This window comes from Acinonyx jubatus, chromosome B2, assembly GCF_027475565.1.
Source record: "Acinonyx jubatus isolate Ajub_Pintada_27869175 chromosome B2, VMU_Ajub_asm_v1.0, whole genome shotgun sequence".
Lineage (NCBI taxonomy): Eukaryota > Metazoa > Chordata > Mammalia > Carnivora > Felidae > Acinonyx > Acinonyx jubatus.
Window position 1 is genome coordinate 46,309,644 of NC_069385.1, and position 17,815 is coordinate 46,327,458.

At 37.8% G+C, this 17,815-nt stretch overlaps 1 protein-coding gene across 2 annotated transcripts in view; it reads right to left on the minus strand.

Annotated features, from left to right (window-relative positions):
• LOC106968336 (amine sulfotransferase-like) overlaps window positions 1–7,727 on the minus strand; it is a 65,228-nt gene extending 57,501 nt beyond the window's left edge. Inside the window, exon 1 of one of the 2 annotated variants that reach the window (XM_027057041.2) lies at window positions 7,583–7,727. The gene's annotated coding sequence lies outside the window, so the exon portion shown is untranslated. The remainder of the gene's footprint in view (window positions 1–7,582) is intronic. The other variant, XM_027057039.2, reaches the window with a different exon arrangement.
• Window positions 7,728–17,815: the final 10,088 nt, after the last annotated feature.

Below are 17,815 nucleotides of genomic sequence, written 5' to 3' on the forward strand. Positions count from 1 at the left end.
CTATCTCAAGAAACAAGAAAAATCCCAAATACAAAATCTAACAGCACACCTAAAGGAAATAGAAGTAGAACAGCAAAGGCAGCCTAAACCCAGCAGAAGAAGAGAAATAATAAAGATCAGAGCAGAAATAAACAATATAGAATCTAAAAAAACTGTAGAGCAGATCAACGAAACCAAGAGTTGGTTTTTTGAAAAAATAAACAAAATTGACAAACCTCTAGCCAGGCTTCTCAAAAAGAAAAGGGAGATGACCCAAATAGATAAAATCATGAGTGAAAATGGAATTATTACAACCAATCCCTCAGAGATACAAACAATTATCAGGGAATACTATGAAAAATTATATGCCAACAATTTGGACAACCAGGAAGAAATGGACAAATTCCTAAACACCCACACTCTTCCAAAACTCAATCAGAAGGAAATAGAAAGCTTGAACAGACCCATAACCAGCGAAGAAATTGAATCAGTTGTCAAAAATCTCCCAACAAATAAGAGTCCAGGACCAGATGGCTTCCCAGGGGAGTTCTACCAGACGTTTAAAGCAGAGATAATACCTATCCTTCTCAAGCTATTCCAAGAAATAGAAAGGGAACGAAAACTTCCAGAGTCATTCTATGAAGCCTGTATTACTTTGATTCCTAAACCAGACAGAGACCCAGTAAAAAAAGAGAACTACAGGCCAATATCCCTGATGAATATGGATGCAAAAATTCTCAATAAGCTACTAGCAAATCGAATTCAACAGCATATAAAAAGAATTATTCACCATGATCAAGTGGGATTCATTCCTGGGATGCAGGGCTGGTTCAACATTCGCAAATCAATCAACGTGATACATCACATTAATAAAAGAAAAGATAAGAACCATATGATCCTGTCAATCGATGCAGAAAAGGCCTTTGACAAAATTCAGCACGCTTTCTTAATAAAAACCCTTGAGAAAGTCGGTATAGAAAGAACATACTTAAACATCATGAAAGCCATTTATGAAAAGCCCACAGCTAACATCCTCAATGGGGAAAAACTGAGAGCTTTTTCCCTGAGATCAGGAACATGACAGGGATGCCCACTCTCACTGCTGTTGTTTAACATAGTGCTGGAATTTCTAGCATCAGCAATCAGACAACAAAAGGAAATCAAAGGCATCAAAATTGGCAAAGATGAAATCAAGCTTTCACTTTTTGCAGATGACATGATACTATACATGGAAAATCCGATAGACTCCACCAAAAGTCTGCTAGAACTGATACATGAATTCAGCAAAGTTGCAGGATACAAAATCAATGTACAGAAATCAGTTGCATTCTTATACACTAACAATGAAGCAACAGAAAGACAAATAAAGAAACTGATTCCATTCACAATTGCACCAAGAAGCATAAAATACCTAGGAATAACTCTAACCAAAGATGTAAAAGATCTGTATGCTGAAAACTATAGAAAGCTTATGAAGGTAATTGAAGAAGATATAAAGAAATGGAAAGACATTTTCTGCTCATGGATTGGAAGAATAAATATTGTCAAAATGTCAATACTACCCAAAGCTATCTACACATTCAATGCAATCCCAATCAAAATTGCACCAGCATTCTTCTCGAAACTAGAACAAGCAATCCTAAAATTCATATGGAACCACAAAAGGCCCCGAATAGCCAAAGTAATTTTGAAGAAGACCAAAGCAGGAGGCATCACAATCCCAGACTTTAGCCTCTACTACAAAGCTGTCATCATCAAGACAGCATGGTATTGGCACAAAAACAGACACATAGACCAATGGAATAGAATAGAAACCCCAGAACTAGACCCACAAACGTATGGCCAACTCATCTTTGACAAAGCAGGAAAGAACATCCAATGGAAAAAAGACAGTATCTTTAACAAATGGTGCTGGGAGAACTGGACAGCAACATGCAGAAGGTTGAAACTAGACCACTTTCTCACACCATTCACAAAAATAAACTCAAAATGGATAAAGGACCTGAATGTGAGACAGGAAACCATCACAACCCTAGAGGAGAAAGCAGGAAAAGACCTCTCTGACCTCAGCCATAGCAATCTCTTACTCGACACATCCCCAAAGGCAAGGGAATTAAAAGCAAAAATGAATTACTGGGACCTTATGAAGATAAAAAGCTTCTGCACAGCAAAGGACACAACCAACAAAACTAAAAGGCAACCAACGGAATGGGAAAAGATATTTGCAAATGACATATCAGACAAAGGGCTAGTATCCAAAATCTATAAAGAGCTCACCAAACTCCACACCTGAAAAACAAATAACCCGGTGAAGAAATGGGCAGAAAACATGAATAGACACTTCTCTAAAGAAGACATCCGGATGGCCAACAGGCACATGAAAAGATGTTCAACGTTGCTCCTTATCAGGGAAATACAAATCAAAACCACACTCAGATATCACCTCACGCCAGTCAGAGTGGCCAAAATGAACAAATCAGGAGACTATAGATGCTGGCGAGGATGTGGAGAAACGGGAACCCTCTTGCACTGTTGGTGGGAATGCAAACTGGTGCAGCCACTCTGGAAAACAGTGTGGAGGTTCCTCAGAAAATTAAAAATAGATCTACCCTATGACCCAGCAGTAGCACTGCTAGGAATTTACCCAAGGGATACAGGAGTTCTGATGCATAGGGGCACTTGTACCTCAATGTTTATAGCAGCACTCTCAACAATAGCCAAATTATGGAAAGAGCGGAAATGTCCATCAACTGATGAATGGATAAAGAAATTGTGGTTTATATACACAATGGAGTACTACATGGCAATGAGAAAGAATGAAATCTGGCCCTTTGTAGCAACGTGGATGGAACTGGAGAGTGTGATGCTAAGTGAAATAAGCCATACAGAGAAAGACAGATACCATATGTTTTCACTCTTATGTGGATCCTGAGAAACGTAACAGAAATCCATGGAGGAGGGGAAGGAAAAAAAAAAGAGGTTAGAGCAGGAGAGAGCCAAAGCATAAGAGACTCTTAAAAACTGAGGGTGATGGGAATAAATGTTATTTTTTAAAAAACCAAAAAAAAATGGTCATAACACACACACACACACAAAAGAAGTGGTATGTATGTGTGCAAACACACACACACACACACACACACACACACAATGGAATATTACTTGCCTATGAAAAATAAATAAATCTTGCCATTTTTGCAACAACTTGGATGGAATTAGAGTGTATTACGCAAAGTAAAATAAGTCATTCAGAGAAAGAGAAATATTGTATGATTTGACTTATATGTGGAATTTAATGTACAAAACAGATGAACATAACAGAAGGAAAAATAATATAAAATCAGAGAGTTAGACAAACTGTTAGAGACTGTTAAACAGAGAACAAACTGAGGTTGCTGGCAGGGTGTTGGGTGAGGGGATGGGCTAAATGGGTGAGGGGCATTAAGAAAGACACTTGTTGGAATGAGCACTGGGTGTTATATGTAAGTGATGAATCACTAAATTCATTCCTTAAACCATTACTGCACTATATGTTAACTAACTTGGATTTAAATTTAAATAAGTAAATAAACAAATGATTGTTGGTGTGTGTGTGCACGCGCACACACACACACACACACACACACACACACGCACACAGAAAGTCCAAAATAATGTCCTTTAAATTTGAATAGGAATGTGTCTATGTTTTCCATATTTCAGTTGCTCACAAAATACAGATAAATTGTTTGAGGGAAATTTAGTAGAATTTTATATGGTCTGCCTTTGTATATTTTTTCTTGTTAGCACATACAAACACTGATAACCTGATGGCTCTGAAAGCTACTATCCTGGATTCTGGTCATGTTGAGTTTGGTCCAATGCCCAGGAACCTCTATTTATGCACTAGGTCTTGGTTTTATGTGTGCATGGGTAAAATAGTTTAAGAGCAATTACTGTAATATTTTTTAAAATAATGCTCTTAATCCGAAATCATATATATATATATATATATATATAACCACAAAATAAATATATAAATCGCATTTATGTAAGCTTCAAAAACACTTGACTATCAGACCAGCCAGTCTTTCCTCAGGTGTGCTTTTTTACCCCTGTAAAGAAACTACAGTGCCTTAGGTCTTAGTAGGTTCATAGAATATTTCCTTTATATAATTTCTGTGTAGGAGTAATCTGTTTGTAATAATTTTGGCAATGTTTAATTTCAATTTTTTTTCTAACTTGTGGCATCTTTAGAGTACAACTTGTGACATCTTTGGGGTAGTACAAGCATGAGGTAACAGACACGAATGTATTCCAGGAAGCCTGAGAAATTGTATGTGAGCAATTAAATTGTCCATAATGACAATATGGATAATGGTACAAAGTAAAAGTATGAAAGAAAACAGATAAATAGTGTGTCATATATAGAAAGTGCAAACCAAGTCTTGTGAGTCTCATTTATGCATATATTTTGTCTTTATTATCTGACACAAGACATATGGAAAAATGCATTTTGACACTGAGAGCTCAGGGTTTTAGTGACTTGGGAGTTCTTCTAAATGACTCTGAAGTGAGCCTTTTATATTTCCCAAATAGTTGGTTATAGCAATAGCTGACAAAATAAGAGCGTCAGAATTGCACAATTTGAAAACAATTCCAGGAAGCCTGGGCCAAGTATCATTATAGAAAAAGGGATGGGGTGCCTGGGTGGCTCAGTCATTTAAGCACCCCATTCATAATTTCAGCTCAGGTGATGATCTTCAGGTTCATAAAATACAGTTCAGTGTTGGGTCTGAGATGACAGCATGGTTCCTGCCTGGAATAGTCTCTCTCCCTCTCTCTCTGTCCCTACCCTGCTCATCTTCTCTATCTTAAATAAATAAATAAACATTTAAAAAAATGGCTTAAAAGAAGAAAAAAGGAAATAATATTTAAAATATATTTTGACAGTCAACTCTTACTGGAATACGTAGAATTGTTAGCCTCTCTTTACAAAGGAAATTTTGAAAGGTAAAAATTGGTTGGAATCATCAACATGAATTCACAGACAAGGAAGAAAGTTGGGGTATAGACAGCGAAGGGTGGAGGAAGAGACAGGAGATGAGTTCTTGTCACAAGAGTTATTTAAGGAGTATTTTTGGTACTATCCTCAGTGTTCAAGAGAACCCAATTTACACCTTGATACCACATTGGGCTGTAATATTAACTTGCATATAAAGAAGCTGGCTCATTAGTACAACCAGTTCCAAGTTTTAAAAAAGTAAAAACAAGCCTGTAACATTATGATCTTCTAATAAAGTAAACAAGATTATGTTGCTATCAGAAGAGGTACTCAGGGTTTAAAGAGATCAAAATGAGGACTGCTAGTGACCAAAGGGTGACATTTGGAATATCAGAGAGCAAACATTGATTACAATCAATCAGAACAAGTAAACACGTTTTGTACAAGCATGACTTCATCATGATGCTATTAAAATGTAACCAGAAATATGATGTGAGGTGCAACAAATTTTTAAGTGCCTAACAGAATTTATGTGATTCCCACATGAAAATCTAATCAACAACCAGGTAGTTAAGTATCAACTGCTAGTAAAGATAGGGAGGTCAGTTTAGAATACATTTAAAAATACATATGCCCGGGGTTGCCTGGGTGGCTGGGCCGGTTAAGCATGGGACTCTAGATTTCAGCTCAGATCATGTTCTCACTGTTCGTGAGATCCAGTGTCAAGCTGGGCTGTAAACTGACAGTGTGAGTTGGGATCCTCTCTCTCCCTGTCTCTATCTGCCCCATCCACTGCTCATGCTCTCTCTGTCTAAATATAAATAAGTCAACTTTAAAAAATAAGTAATAAAAATACGTATTTGGTTCTTAAGTTTAGATGGAGGAATGATCATTGCTAATAAAAATGTGGAAAATACAGGACTTCTAATGGTGAGATAAAAAGTTATGAAAGACTTGTGTGAAAGATACAGGAATGTTGGGGAGTGAATGTTGGTTCCTTATCATCTTTTCACAAAGGTAGAAAAAAACAGTATCTTCTATTTTGTGTTCCTGGGGAGAAATATTGTAAAAAATGCATCTGGGTTGGAGGTTCATCATGGTCATGCTGTCCAGCGGCTCCCGTGAATCAAATGGCATACATGTTCCTTGGTGTAGACAAATGGGTAGAGAAGGCTTCAGGGGGGATGCATATGCCCTGATCTGAGCCCTACCTGACTGCACATTGGATGGGAAGCAACCGTGGCATGTGACATATGTAACATTACCCAGTGTAGAATGTTGAAGCTATTACACAATAGGTGTGGAATTAGAATGAAGGTGATACACACTCAGTCGAAGTTGATTAAAACATCTGTCAGTGCCTAATTCTTGATATGCAGGAGTACGAGGAAATACACTGAAAATAAGGGAATTTGCCTTTATGACCAGGTGGCCAAGGAGAAAGGACTCTCATATCTAAAGGAAGTGACATTGCAATTACAATCCTTTGGGAAATGGGACGGAGGATGTGAATATACTTTAAAGTGGGAAAAATACATCAAAATAATTTTGTGGCCAAAAGATTTCGCTTACAAGGGAGACCAGGGAAGGAGATGTGATGAAGAAGAGTCTCCGGCTGCTGGATCTTCTGTAGAGATGTGAACATAATAATAACAGGACACGCTTTCTCCTCTAATTTTGCTGTGTTACCAGGAAATAAAGTAACAAAACAAGAAGACAAAAAGGGACATACCATCAATGGTCTCTTTCTAGGGAAGTAAAGTGTTTAGACCTTATGGAAAAATTTAGCGTGATCAGAAAAACTGGTACAAGGGAACCCAAACTGAACTAATCTGTCATTCAGATATTATAATACTATAAATTCTAAGCTTTTACATTCCTCTTATATTAGAACCTAGTATATACACTAGAGTCATGATTCATTATGTGTCATTATGTTCTTAAATCTCTAAATAAATATTTTGGAACCATATTATGGCTAAGTTGATTGACAATCATAGAAAAAGAGACACAGAATATTTTTGTTTCATGTATATGAGCTGATATCTTTATATACCTAGCGTAGTGTTTAGAAAAATCATCAAAACCTGAGACTGCATAATGAATACAGTTGAGAGACATGAAGGGGAGCAGAGTACATCACCCCTAAATGTATTGCTCTAGCAGGGAGTTGTTTTGAGCAGGAAGTAACACAGACATAGGAAACTCAGAAAGCTTTTCATCTTTTCCTTAACAGCTTAAAACAATTTTCATAAGGAGTCTGTACCAGGAAGAAAGTTATTACCAGAGATATATTTTTATGTCAGTAAGACTCAACTGCATGGCAGAACACACATCTGTTCACCCAGTATGTGCTCCTCACATGTTCCTGTGAATTGTCTTCCTCCTCTGAATTCCTAACCCTTTTATCCCTTCTCTTTAGGGGTATACAAGGCTCAATTGTATTCCCCTTGCAGGACTGTCTCTGACTTTACCTGTCTTATGGTGCTGCCATACGCAGGTAAACTTGTTTTTCACCTATTAATCTGTTTTATGCCAATTTAATTACTATATCAGCCAAAGAACCTAGAAAGAGAATCCAAAAAATGTCCACCCCCAATCAAGATTTAAACTACTCACCAAAAGGAGTTCGTTAAAAAGAAGAGTTAACTTCTGGTATCAATGTCAGTGAGAAGAATAATTGTTGCTGCTGGATGGAGAGAGAAACAGTTCAAAGGTAAGTTTCCATGAACAGATCCAACGATTCACCAATTAGCAGAGTTGCCATAATCAATAACTCACTCAGAATCAGTAACTGACCAGTATATCATACAACAAACTGGTGATAAGCCCTGAGGATTTTACCACAAAAAAATGGGTGTTAGATTCTAAAGAGTTACAGTGCTACTCAGTGCTGCTGAGTAGAGTTCAAAGTCTACAGTAACATCAGAAAACAAAGATGAATTTGCTTGCTGCCCCACTCATGATACTCTTAAGGCTATAGATCACTAACACAATGGCCTCAGTTGCTTCTACTTCATTAGTACTACTCTTAGGGTCTTTAAATATTGCTGTTGTTTCTTAAGAAATGGTATTGAGAATAGGTTTGGTGTGAACAGTTGAGAAGTGGAGGGAAGAAATCCACATCTGTAAGTAGTAAATAGATTTACTTTGCAACATTAGACACTTTCCCAAATTCTACCATCATATGCTTGACACAAATCTGATACATATCCAAATATCATTCAACACTTCCTGTTATTATTCCCCTGAAATAGGCCACCATTTGCAAACTTTTCATACCACTATATCACAGAGGGAGAGCTAGGTCCTGGGGTTGGCTCTTCAGAATCAGTTTTGTGTTCTCTTTTTCAGGGGTTCACACTCTATCCAGTCAGTTTGTGGTTAAATAGAATGGCCATAAAGGATAAATATCTAAGTTCTATTCAAATTCCCTCTATATATACTTGTGTTATTGATCTTAAATGCTGCTACTCTTCTATTGTTAATGCTTCCTCAATAACAGAAATGATTGCTGAAAGTTCCATAACATCTTAGAGTCTAAGCTCTCATTTATCACCAGATGATGTATGGAAGTGTTGAATTATTATATTGTACACCTGAAACTAATATAGCACTATATGTTATCTAACTGGAATTAAAATAAAAACTTAAAAAAAGAAGTAAAAATTTAAAAGATAAATAAATCAACTCTCATTCAATTTGTGGTTCCAGTATGGTGGCATTAAACACTTTAAGCCCATATTTAAAGCATTTAAAACACTGGACCAAAAAAAAGCCTCAAAACTAACTGAGGATACCAAAGAGTAAGCAAATCAGGCATTTTGTGTAGGGGAGACAAAAGTTGAGGAAGTGATCAGGAAGAGAGGGGATAAATTTTTATGTTTTTTGTTTGTTTTTGTTTTTGCCCCATTTGTCCCCAGAGATGGCCACAATTGCAGAACAGTAATGGTGGCTAAAAGTGAAGTAGATTTTTCATTTCCAGATGTTACTAGTAAGCGCAGCTTAATTTACTCAATTAGGTTGAAAGAGGGCTGTAGTGTTCTTTCATGATCAAAAGAAATATTTAAATTTAACATAATGCATACTCACTAGAACAGACAGTCTGAGGAATACACACTGTGCTTGACAAAAGGGACTACATTTTAAAAAATGGTAATAATATATGTGTATCATATGATAATTCAGAATAAAATTCATATCAATATCACTCCTCCCTTTCACAACCCTTTCAGATAAGTAAGGAATGTGCTTCTTTTCCCTTGTTTTTCATCATAAAATATATGGAACAATTTAAAGAAAAGAAATTCCTCTTGATGTGAGGAAGCTGAAGGGATTCCATAAAGAAAGGTGCCATCATGAAGAAGGATCTATACATGCTTCTAGAATGGTATGCCATCACTGGATCTGGATCCCTGGGTTTAGCCTCACAGCTAGGCTCCTTTATAAAGACACGCAGGGGAACAATTTGGCTCCATTAGAATGGGATGACAGCTGCCACCAAGCCTTAAGTACTGCTCTTGTTCTAGAACTTTGTTTTTTCCAAGTTTTTATATAAATTCCAGTTGGTTCACATACAGTGTATGTGAGTTTCACATGTAAAATTTAGTGTTTCATCAGTTACATACAACACCCTGTGCTCTCACTATTAGTGCACACTTTAATACCCATCACCCATTTAACATATTCCCTTGCACACCTCCCCTCCAGTAAACATCAGTTTGTTCTCTATACTTAAGAGTCTGTGTCCTAGTTGGCCTCTCTCTTTTCATCCCTCTATTTTCATCTATTTTGTTTCTTAAATTCTACATATGTAGGGCACTTGGGTGGTTCAGTCAGTTAGGTGTCCAACTCTTGTTTTCAGCTCAGAGCATGATCTCACTGTTTGTGAGTTCAAGCTCCATGTCTGGCTCTGCACTGAGAGTGCAGAAAAATAACTAAACACAAAAAAATAAGCTCTATATATGTGTGAAATCATTTGGTATTTGTCTTTCTCTGATTGACTTATGTGGCTTAGCATTATGCTCTTTAGCTGTATTTACATGGTTGCAAATGGCAAAATTTCATTCGTTATTATGGCTGAGTAGTGTTCTATTGTATGTCTATACATACATTCTTTATCCATTCATCAGTCAATGGACAATTGGACTATTTTCATAGATGGTTGTTGTTGATAATGCTGCTATAAATAGCAGGGTGCATTTGTCCCTTCCAATCAGTACTTTTGTCTCCTTTGCATAAATACCTAGTAGTGTGATAGATCTATCATAGGGTAGTATTATTTTTAACTTTCTCCTGAACCTCCGCACTGATTTCCACAGTGGCTTTGCCACTTTTCATTCCAACCAACAGTGGAAAAGGGTTTCCCTCTCTCCTCATCCTCACAACATGTGTTGATTCCTGTGTTGTTATTTTTAGCCATTCTGACTGATGTGAGGTGATATGTCATTGTAGTTTTGATCTGCATTACCCTGATGATGAGTGATGTTGAACAACTCTTCATGTGTCAGTAGGTCATCTGTGAGGTTTAGAAAAAAGTCTATGCCTGTCTTCTGCCCTTTTTCTAACTGGATTATTTGTGTTTTTGAGTGTTGAGTTGTGTAAATTCTTCACATATTTTGGATACTAACCATTTATCAGGTATGTCATTTGCAAATATCTTCTCTCATTGTGAAGGTTACCTTTGAATTTTGTTGATTATTTCCTTGGCTGTTCAGAAGAATTTTATCTTGATGAAGTCCCAATAGTTTATTTTTGCTCTCTTTTTTTCCTTGCCTCAGGAAAAAATAACATATCTAGTAAGAAGTTGCCTTGGTCAATGTTACTTTACCCTATATATAGGGCATAGAACAGGAATCACTTGGGTGTCCAAGCCCAAAAGCTGGGCTCTGTTCTCAGTCAAGTAGTCTCCTTCTCCAAACAGCTAGACCCAGTAGCAGAGGGTGGGTGGCCAGGATGTTTGCAAGTAAAAGCTACAACTGCCTTGCTAGTTGAAGAAGCTAATACACTTATTCTAGGACAGCATCTGGATATAATGACCCCACATGAAGTTCAATGAGTTTTAGAGGCCAAAGGACATCAATGGCTAACTGGAGGGAGATTTGTGAAAATATCAGGCCATCCTCCTTGACACCCCTGATGTAACCCTTGGGGTGTGGCAAGACTTGAACCAAGCTACTCTACTGCTTGATAAAGACAATAAAGACCTTTTAGTTCACTCTCTAAGGACATTATAAAACAAGTCTACTCAAGTAGGCCTCTTTGAAAGAATAAACCTCTGTATAATCCAGAGGCTGAATGATTTACAGATAGAAGCAATTGTATGCATGAAGAAATAACGAAAGCGTGATATGCTCTTGTCAGTCTGTAGGATGTGATCAAGGTCAAACTGCCTCCCCATACTTTGTCACAAGAGGCTGGGCTGCTTTAATTTAAGCACTATAATTAGATAAAGAGTTAATGTTCAATATATATATACTGATTCTAAATATGGCCTCTTAATACTCCATGCCCATTAGCCTTCTGGAAATATTGTCTTTGTTTCTGTTCCTACTCCAACTGGCTTGTTTTTTACAAATAATAATTACAACAGGAATCTTCCTTTGCTGTGGATGCTATTGTTGCTGCGCGGCTTCCAAATCTAAATATCCTATTCATGTGAGGAGGCCTCATATATTCTTCCAAGACCGACAACTTATAAATAGGAGACTTTCATTTAATCAGATGGGTCGGGATTTTTATGCCTCCAATAGACAGAGTCTACAACCCCTTTCAGCTTGAAGAAGTTACAGAAGATGAGGCCTTCACCTCCAACCCCCTCTATAAGAATGAGGAGGATAAAAATCTCATAGCAGGGAGATGAAGTAGGGAAATGAAGGGTCTTCAGTTTAGAAAGCCTCCATCTCTATTTTTTTTCTGTTAGACCCCATTTATTCATCTTCTGTATTTTGCTCTGAATATGCCAAACAAGCCATGTTCCCACTTCCAGGGGAAGCAAAAAAGTTTATCATTCTCTGAGTTTTGTACTAGGCCCCAAACACCTAATAACACCCAAGAAGAGCCAGATCTTGAACACGTTCCAGTACATCAACTTCAAACAAACCTCAGCTGACACTGGCCGCAACATTCCTGCCTTTGGTACTTTATGCAACAATACCTAAGGTTCACCTGACACTCGCCTTCGATTGATTGAATTCCTGAAAGAACGTGAGCCCTATGTCCTTTTCTTTTTTTTATTTTTTTTTATTTTTTTTTCAACGTTTATTTATTTTTTGGGGGACAGAGAGAGACAGAGCATGAGCGGGGGAGGGGCAGAGAGAGAGAGGGAGACACAGAATCGGAAACAGGCTCCAGGCTCTGAGCCATCAGCCCAGAGCCTGACGCGGGGCTCGAACTCATGGACCGCGAGATCGTGACCTGGCTGAAGTCCGACGCTTAACCGACTGCGCCACCCAGGCGCCCCCCTATGTCCTTTTCTAATATAAACTAACCCCAAAGAAAGAGGAGACTCATTCTCTTCTCCTTTCTGAGTCCCCCAGGCACTCCAACTGTTTTCTCCGTCTGTAACTCATGCTACTCAGGAAATTCTGTTTCCACATTCTCTAGTTCACATTGGAATTCAATCCTGCATGAAGCCAAGGGCTGGTTCTGTGGGACCTTCCATTGGGTTCTCTGACCCTGCCTGCATCAATCTCACTTATTCCAGCACAGACCCTGATGTCCGTTGGATATCGCTAACATTTAATATTTCTAAAGTATGATTGTAGGAAAAGTCATTAATTACATTATCATACTTTATTCTCCTACCACTCAGTAAAAGACTTCCACTCCATGACCCTGCCGTCTGTGCCAAAAAGAAAAAAAGGATTATTTTCTGTTTTCTATAACCAGTCTCTTCTTATCCTTCAATCCTCCTTTTCACTATCAAAATACATAAATAAATAAACATATGGATTAAAATTCACTTGTCTCCTCCAGTGTGAAATCACTAACTTGAGGTAAAAATAATTTAAAATCACTGTTAGAGCTATTACTCTCCTCCCACAGATCTTCCCTCTTATTCCTCTTTCTCAAAAGGGTATCTGACACAGAAGCTAAGTGTCCATATGTCGGTGGAGGAAGATTCTCCCAGTCTAGCCCATGATCGGCCTTCTTGGGCATTGCAGGCCTCCACTAACACGTCTCTCATAACAGTGTAGTGTGCAGTACAGGTGTCTGTTGCCTGACATTGGCCATTCCTGCTCGTGACCATGAATCTCCTTCTGCCTAAGGTCTCAGGTTTCTGTGACCCAGAAGCCTCCTTATTATCACCCTAGGTCTCTTCTTGTCAGTAGATTCCTTTAGTGCTTCTTCATCCTTTACAGGACGTTGCGGAGCTTCCTTTATCTTGGGAAAACAGTTCTCAGCTCCATAATTTCCCTCCCCTGTTTGGTTGTTTATTTTCCCTCTTTTTTCACAACACTCCTTCTTCAAATTGAGGAGTAATTTGCATACTAAAGATTCATGCATGTTAAGCGTGTAGATGATGGATTTTGTGAAATTTATATATTTTCCTCAATCCAGAAAGTTTGCAAGTTACCTGTCAAGTAAATCTCCCATCCGTCAGAGGCAAGTATTGCTTTGATATTCTTACTCAAATTATCTACAGTTTACATAGTAGGTTGAGATTCATTCATATTTTCTGTGTACCAGTGGTTCATTCCTTTTTAATACTGACTAGTATTTTTTTTCTATAAGCATAATACAATTTGTCCTTTTACCAGTTGATGGACACTTAAGTGGTTTCCTATTTGGGACAATTACAAATAAAGATGCTATGAGTATTCTTGTACAAGATTTTTTTTGGATATTTGTACAAGATATTTTTTGGATATTTATTTGGATATTTTTGGATATACATGTTTTTAATCTCTTGCATAATACCTGGGAATAAAAGAACTAGGTCGTAGAGTAAATGTATCATTCACTTCATTGTTTACATTTCTTGAGTCTTACTTTACAAGAAATTTGAGTTCTCCGAAGTACTCAGACCATTTACACTCCCAGGAGCAGTGTGAAAGATTCCCATTTGCTCCACATGCTTACCAACACTGAGACATTTTGGTGCATTTTAAAAAAAATTTTAGACATTCTCGTGCATTTAAGGTACTGCCTTGTGATTTCCTTTTTACTTAAGATAATTGTAATACCTTTATATTCCTGAGATAAAAATCTTAGACAACATGAAAAAAACTACACGTGATTAAAAAAACTAATATATTTCCCTAATTATAAAGAATTATATGTAACAAAATAAAATAATGTGTATGTAAATATGAAACAAACAGGTATTCTACTACTACAAAGCATAATAAGTAGCCAAATCTTGCCTCTCTGAGCAGAATCACCACAAATGCAACTACTATGTATGCATACAGGAGACACATTGCCTTTGTAATTCATGTATATAAAGCATTGTTATCAGCAATGTTATTTTTTTTAATTGTAAGTGTCTTGATAAATTTCTGAACACAACAAAATAGGATAGAATCATTTTTCAAGTGCATGGTAAATGCATGTAAGTGGTTATTAAAATGGCTAAAAATTTTTGAGTTGTTACACCACATGGAATCAAGGAAACAATAAGATACTTATCCCAAATTTTCAGAGCTATGAATATCTACAGTAACATCAGAAATCTGTGCAGGATTCAGAAATGTTCTCGGGTTGGGGAACTATCATTACAACAGAAAATGTCTAGGATCCTTGGTGCGTTCCCACCCTGATATATTGTGACAAAGAAAAATGTTCCTGCATATTTCCAGGCACCACCCAGAACCAGTTCCCTGGCACCACTTGGGGTCGGTGGGCAGCCAGGGGCCCCAGCTGCACATATATTCCACCAAACTCTGCCCTCAGCCAGTTCTGCCCTAGTGCTGTTCTTTCATTGGGTCCCCAAGCTGCTTTACTTGAAATCATTTCATAAATATTTTACTTTGTGTTCTGCCAGGACACAGACTAAGATTTGCATGCGGGTTGAGAACTGCCCTCAGAAACAATGCCTGTGAGAGAGTGAAAACAGGTGCTCTGGGCAGAGGGAGAAGTTGAACTGCAATGCAATAGCAACAAAACCCACAAGCGATCACACAGGGAGCTAAGGAGCTGGGCTGCCCTTCAAATTGTTTTAACTTGAAGCAGTTTTGCCGCTACAGATGCAAATGCAAATAAAATTTGTGCAACTGCAGATGAAGGAGGTGTAATCTGCACTGAAAACTGCTTTGTTTTTTTCATGGGTCAATATTTTTGATGAAATAATGGCAGAAGGAAGATGGAGGAGTATTTGTCTTAGTCCAGTCAGGCTGTTAACACAAGGCTGCACAGACTGGGTGGGTTATAAACAGCAGACACTTATTTCTCATAGTTCTGAGGCTGAGAAGTCCAAGATAATGACACCAGCAGATCCGTGTCTGGAAAGAATCCCTTTCCTTCATGGTCTTCTCACTTTGACTTCATGTGGCCGAAGTGGCAAGGGAGCTCAAGGCCATTTTTGTAAGGGCACTAATCCCGATTATCACCTCTCAAAAGCCCACCTCCTAGCATCATCACCTTGGGGGTTAGGAAATCAGTGTATAAATTTCTGGGGGGAGACAAACATTCAGGCCATGGAATACACTTGCTCCTATAATTTCATAGTGTGCAGCAGGGGAAAAGGTAGAGTGGGAAACATGGGGAGATTAGTAGACAAAGCCCTGTGAACAACTTCAGTGGTAATGCACCAATTTGACCAGGTTTATTGTCCTTTTTGAATACATTTGTCACGTTCACAAAGTTTTGTATTCCCTACCATATAGATGAGGAAATTCACCATCAGAGATTAACTGAATGATTGGAAACATTTAGTAAGAGAGCCTATTATTCCAAATCTCACCCTTACTGCCAGAACCTTCTCATATATTTTCATATTACACAAGATATTAATATTCAGTGGTAAACCAAAATATTAAGTATCGATTATTAAATGTTCACTTTTCCACTTGTGTTCAAGCTCTGGGGCTGCCTCCACATGTGCTGTTTCATTATCAAAGGAGCAGCAATGTCAGAGAGAAATCCCAAGCTCCTTTCATAAAAACCACATGGGAATAGGGATACTTTCTATCTCAAAAGAATCTCATGAGATTAGTTGATGACAGCAAGGGAAAGGATGGAAAGTAATGTATATCTTTGAGAATGTGCCTAACACTTTCCTTGAATGTTATGTTCAGGGCCTTAGCATCAATATTTACCTTTTAAAGCAAACACCTTTTGTAATAGATCCTAATGTTTTAAGGGACTTTACACAAATAGAGACGGATTTATCTGACCTTTGAAAACAAAATTTAAATGTCAGAAGATACTTCCAAATTAATATCAAAAAGTTCTTTCAAAAACATTATCCCAAGTGTATAGGTGGGAAGTATCCCAGATCCATACCTTCTAAAGAGTCAGAGTAACACAAGAATCAATCTATTAAAGATACCACCAAATCTGGATATGAATCATTTTATTTTAGTGATTATATAGCATTCAGATATGTTTGGGTTGGTATGGTCCAACTGGTTACCTATTATTTAACATCTTGGACATGTGGCACTAGGTCACATCCTAGCAATTTCCAGGCCTTTAATTGCTTCAGTGTAACTATCTGCTGGGGCCATAATATGACTTCTTTCTCTTTGTTCCCTGAGCACCTTCATATACACAAAGAAGCCTGCCCTTACCTAAAACTCCACATGGTTCCACTTCAAGGCCTTTCTCCCCAATATTCTTAGGATGGAGGCAGTGAACCATGAGAGCCTTTTGAAACTCAGGGACTATGGTAAGTGAGTGAGGCATTAAGCTTGGGTGCATAATGTAAGGAGGCAGCCAATTCAGTTATTAAGAAAAATAATATTTTAGGGGCATCTGAATGACTGAGTTAAGCCTCTGATTCTTGGTTTAGGCTCAGGTCATGATCTTGCGGTTCTTGAGTTAGAGCCCCACATCAGGCTCTGTGCTGACATCCTGCCTGGGATTCTGTCTCCCTCTCTCTTTGCTCCTCCCTCACTCTCTCTGTCTCTCTCTCAAAAATAAATAAACATTTTAAAAAATGCCATAAGAAAAAGATAAATAATATTTTAAAACCAGTAGTGAAAAATTATATTAAGGTAAAATCTATGATAAGTGAAATATCCAAAATGAAAAAAAGATGTTTTTAACATTTATTTATTTTTAAGAGAGAGAGACAGGGTTAGCAGGGGAGGAGCGGAGAGAGGGAGACACAGAATTGGAAGCAGGCTCCAGGCTCTGAGTTGTCAGCACAGAGCCCGGCGCGGGGCTGATACCCACAAACCGTGAGATCATGACCCAAGCTCAAGCTGATAGCTTACCGGACTGAGCCACCTGAAATATCCAAATTTTAAGATACAACTGATTTTTCCTTTTTCTTTAGGTGTCAAATGGATCAGTACAGCACTGTTATTTAAAATTTTAATTTCAAGTTCCTCTACAATATCCTTGAAACTTTTCCAGCATTTCTCCATTTTTATTAATGGAGGGTGCCCTAAATTGTGCATTCCCAACGCACCTCATGCCTTTTTTCCCCCACATGCTTTGCCCAGACAAGGTGACATGAAACAAAAGTCCGTAAGCTTCACATATACATTTTTACAACATTCTATGTCTCTGTTACCCTGTTACCCTGACATATCCTAGAGTAGCATCAAGCTAATATCACCCCCTTTACATATTTATATGGACTAGTACTCCATTGTACCAATTGTGGAAAACTTTCCTTACTGTGCTAGAACTCAATGGTCTCTAAAAATTACTCCCTACATTACTGGAAGTGTCGGACTC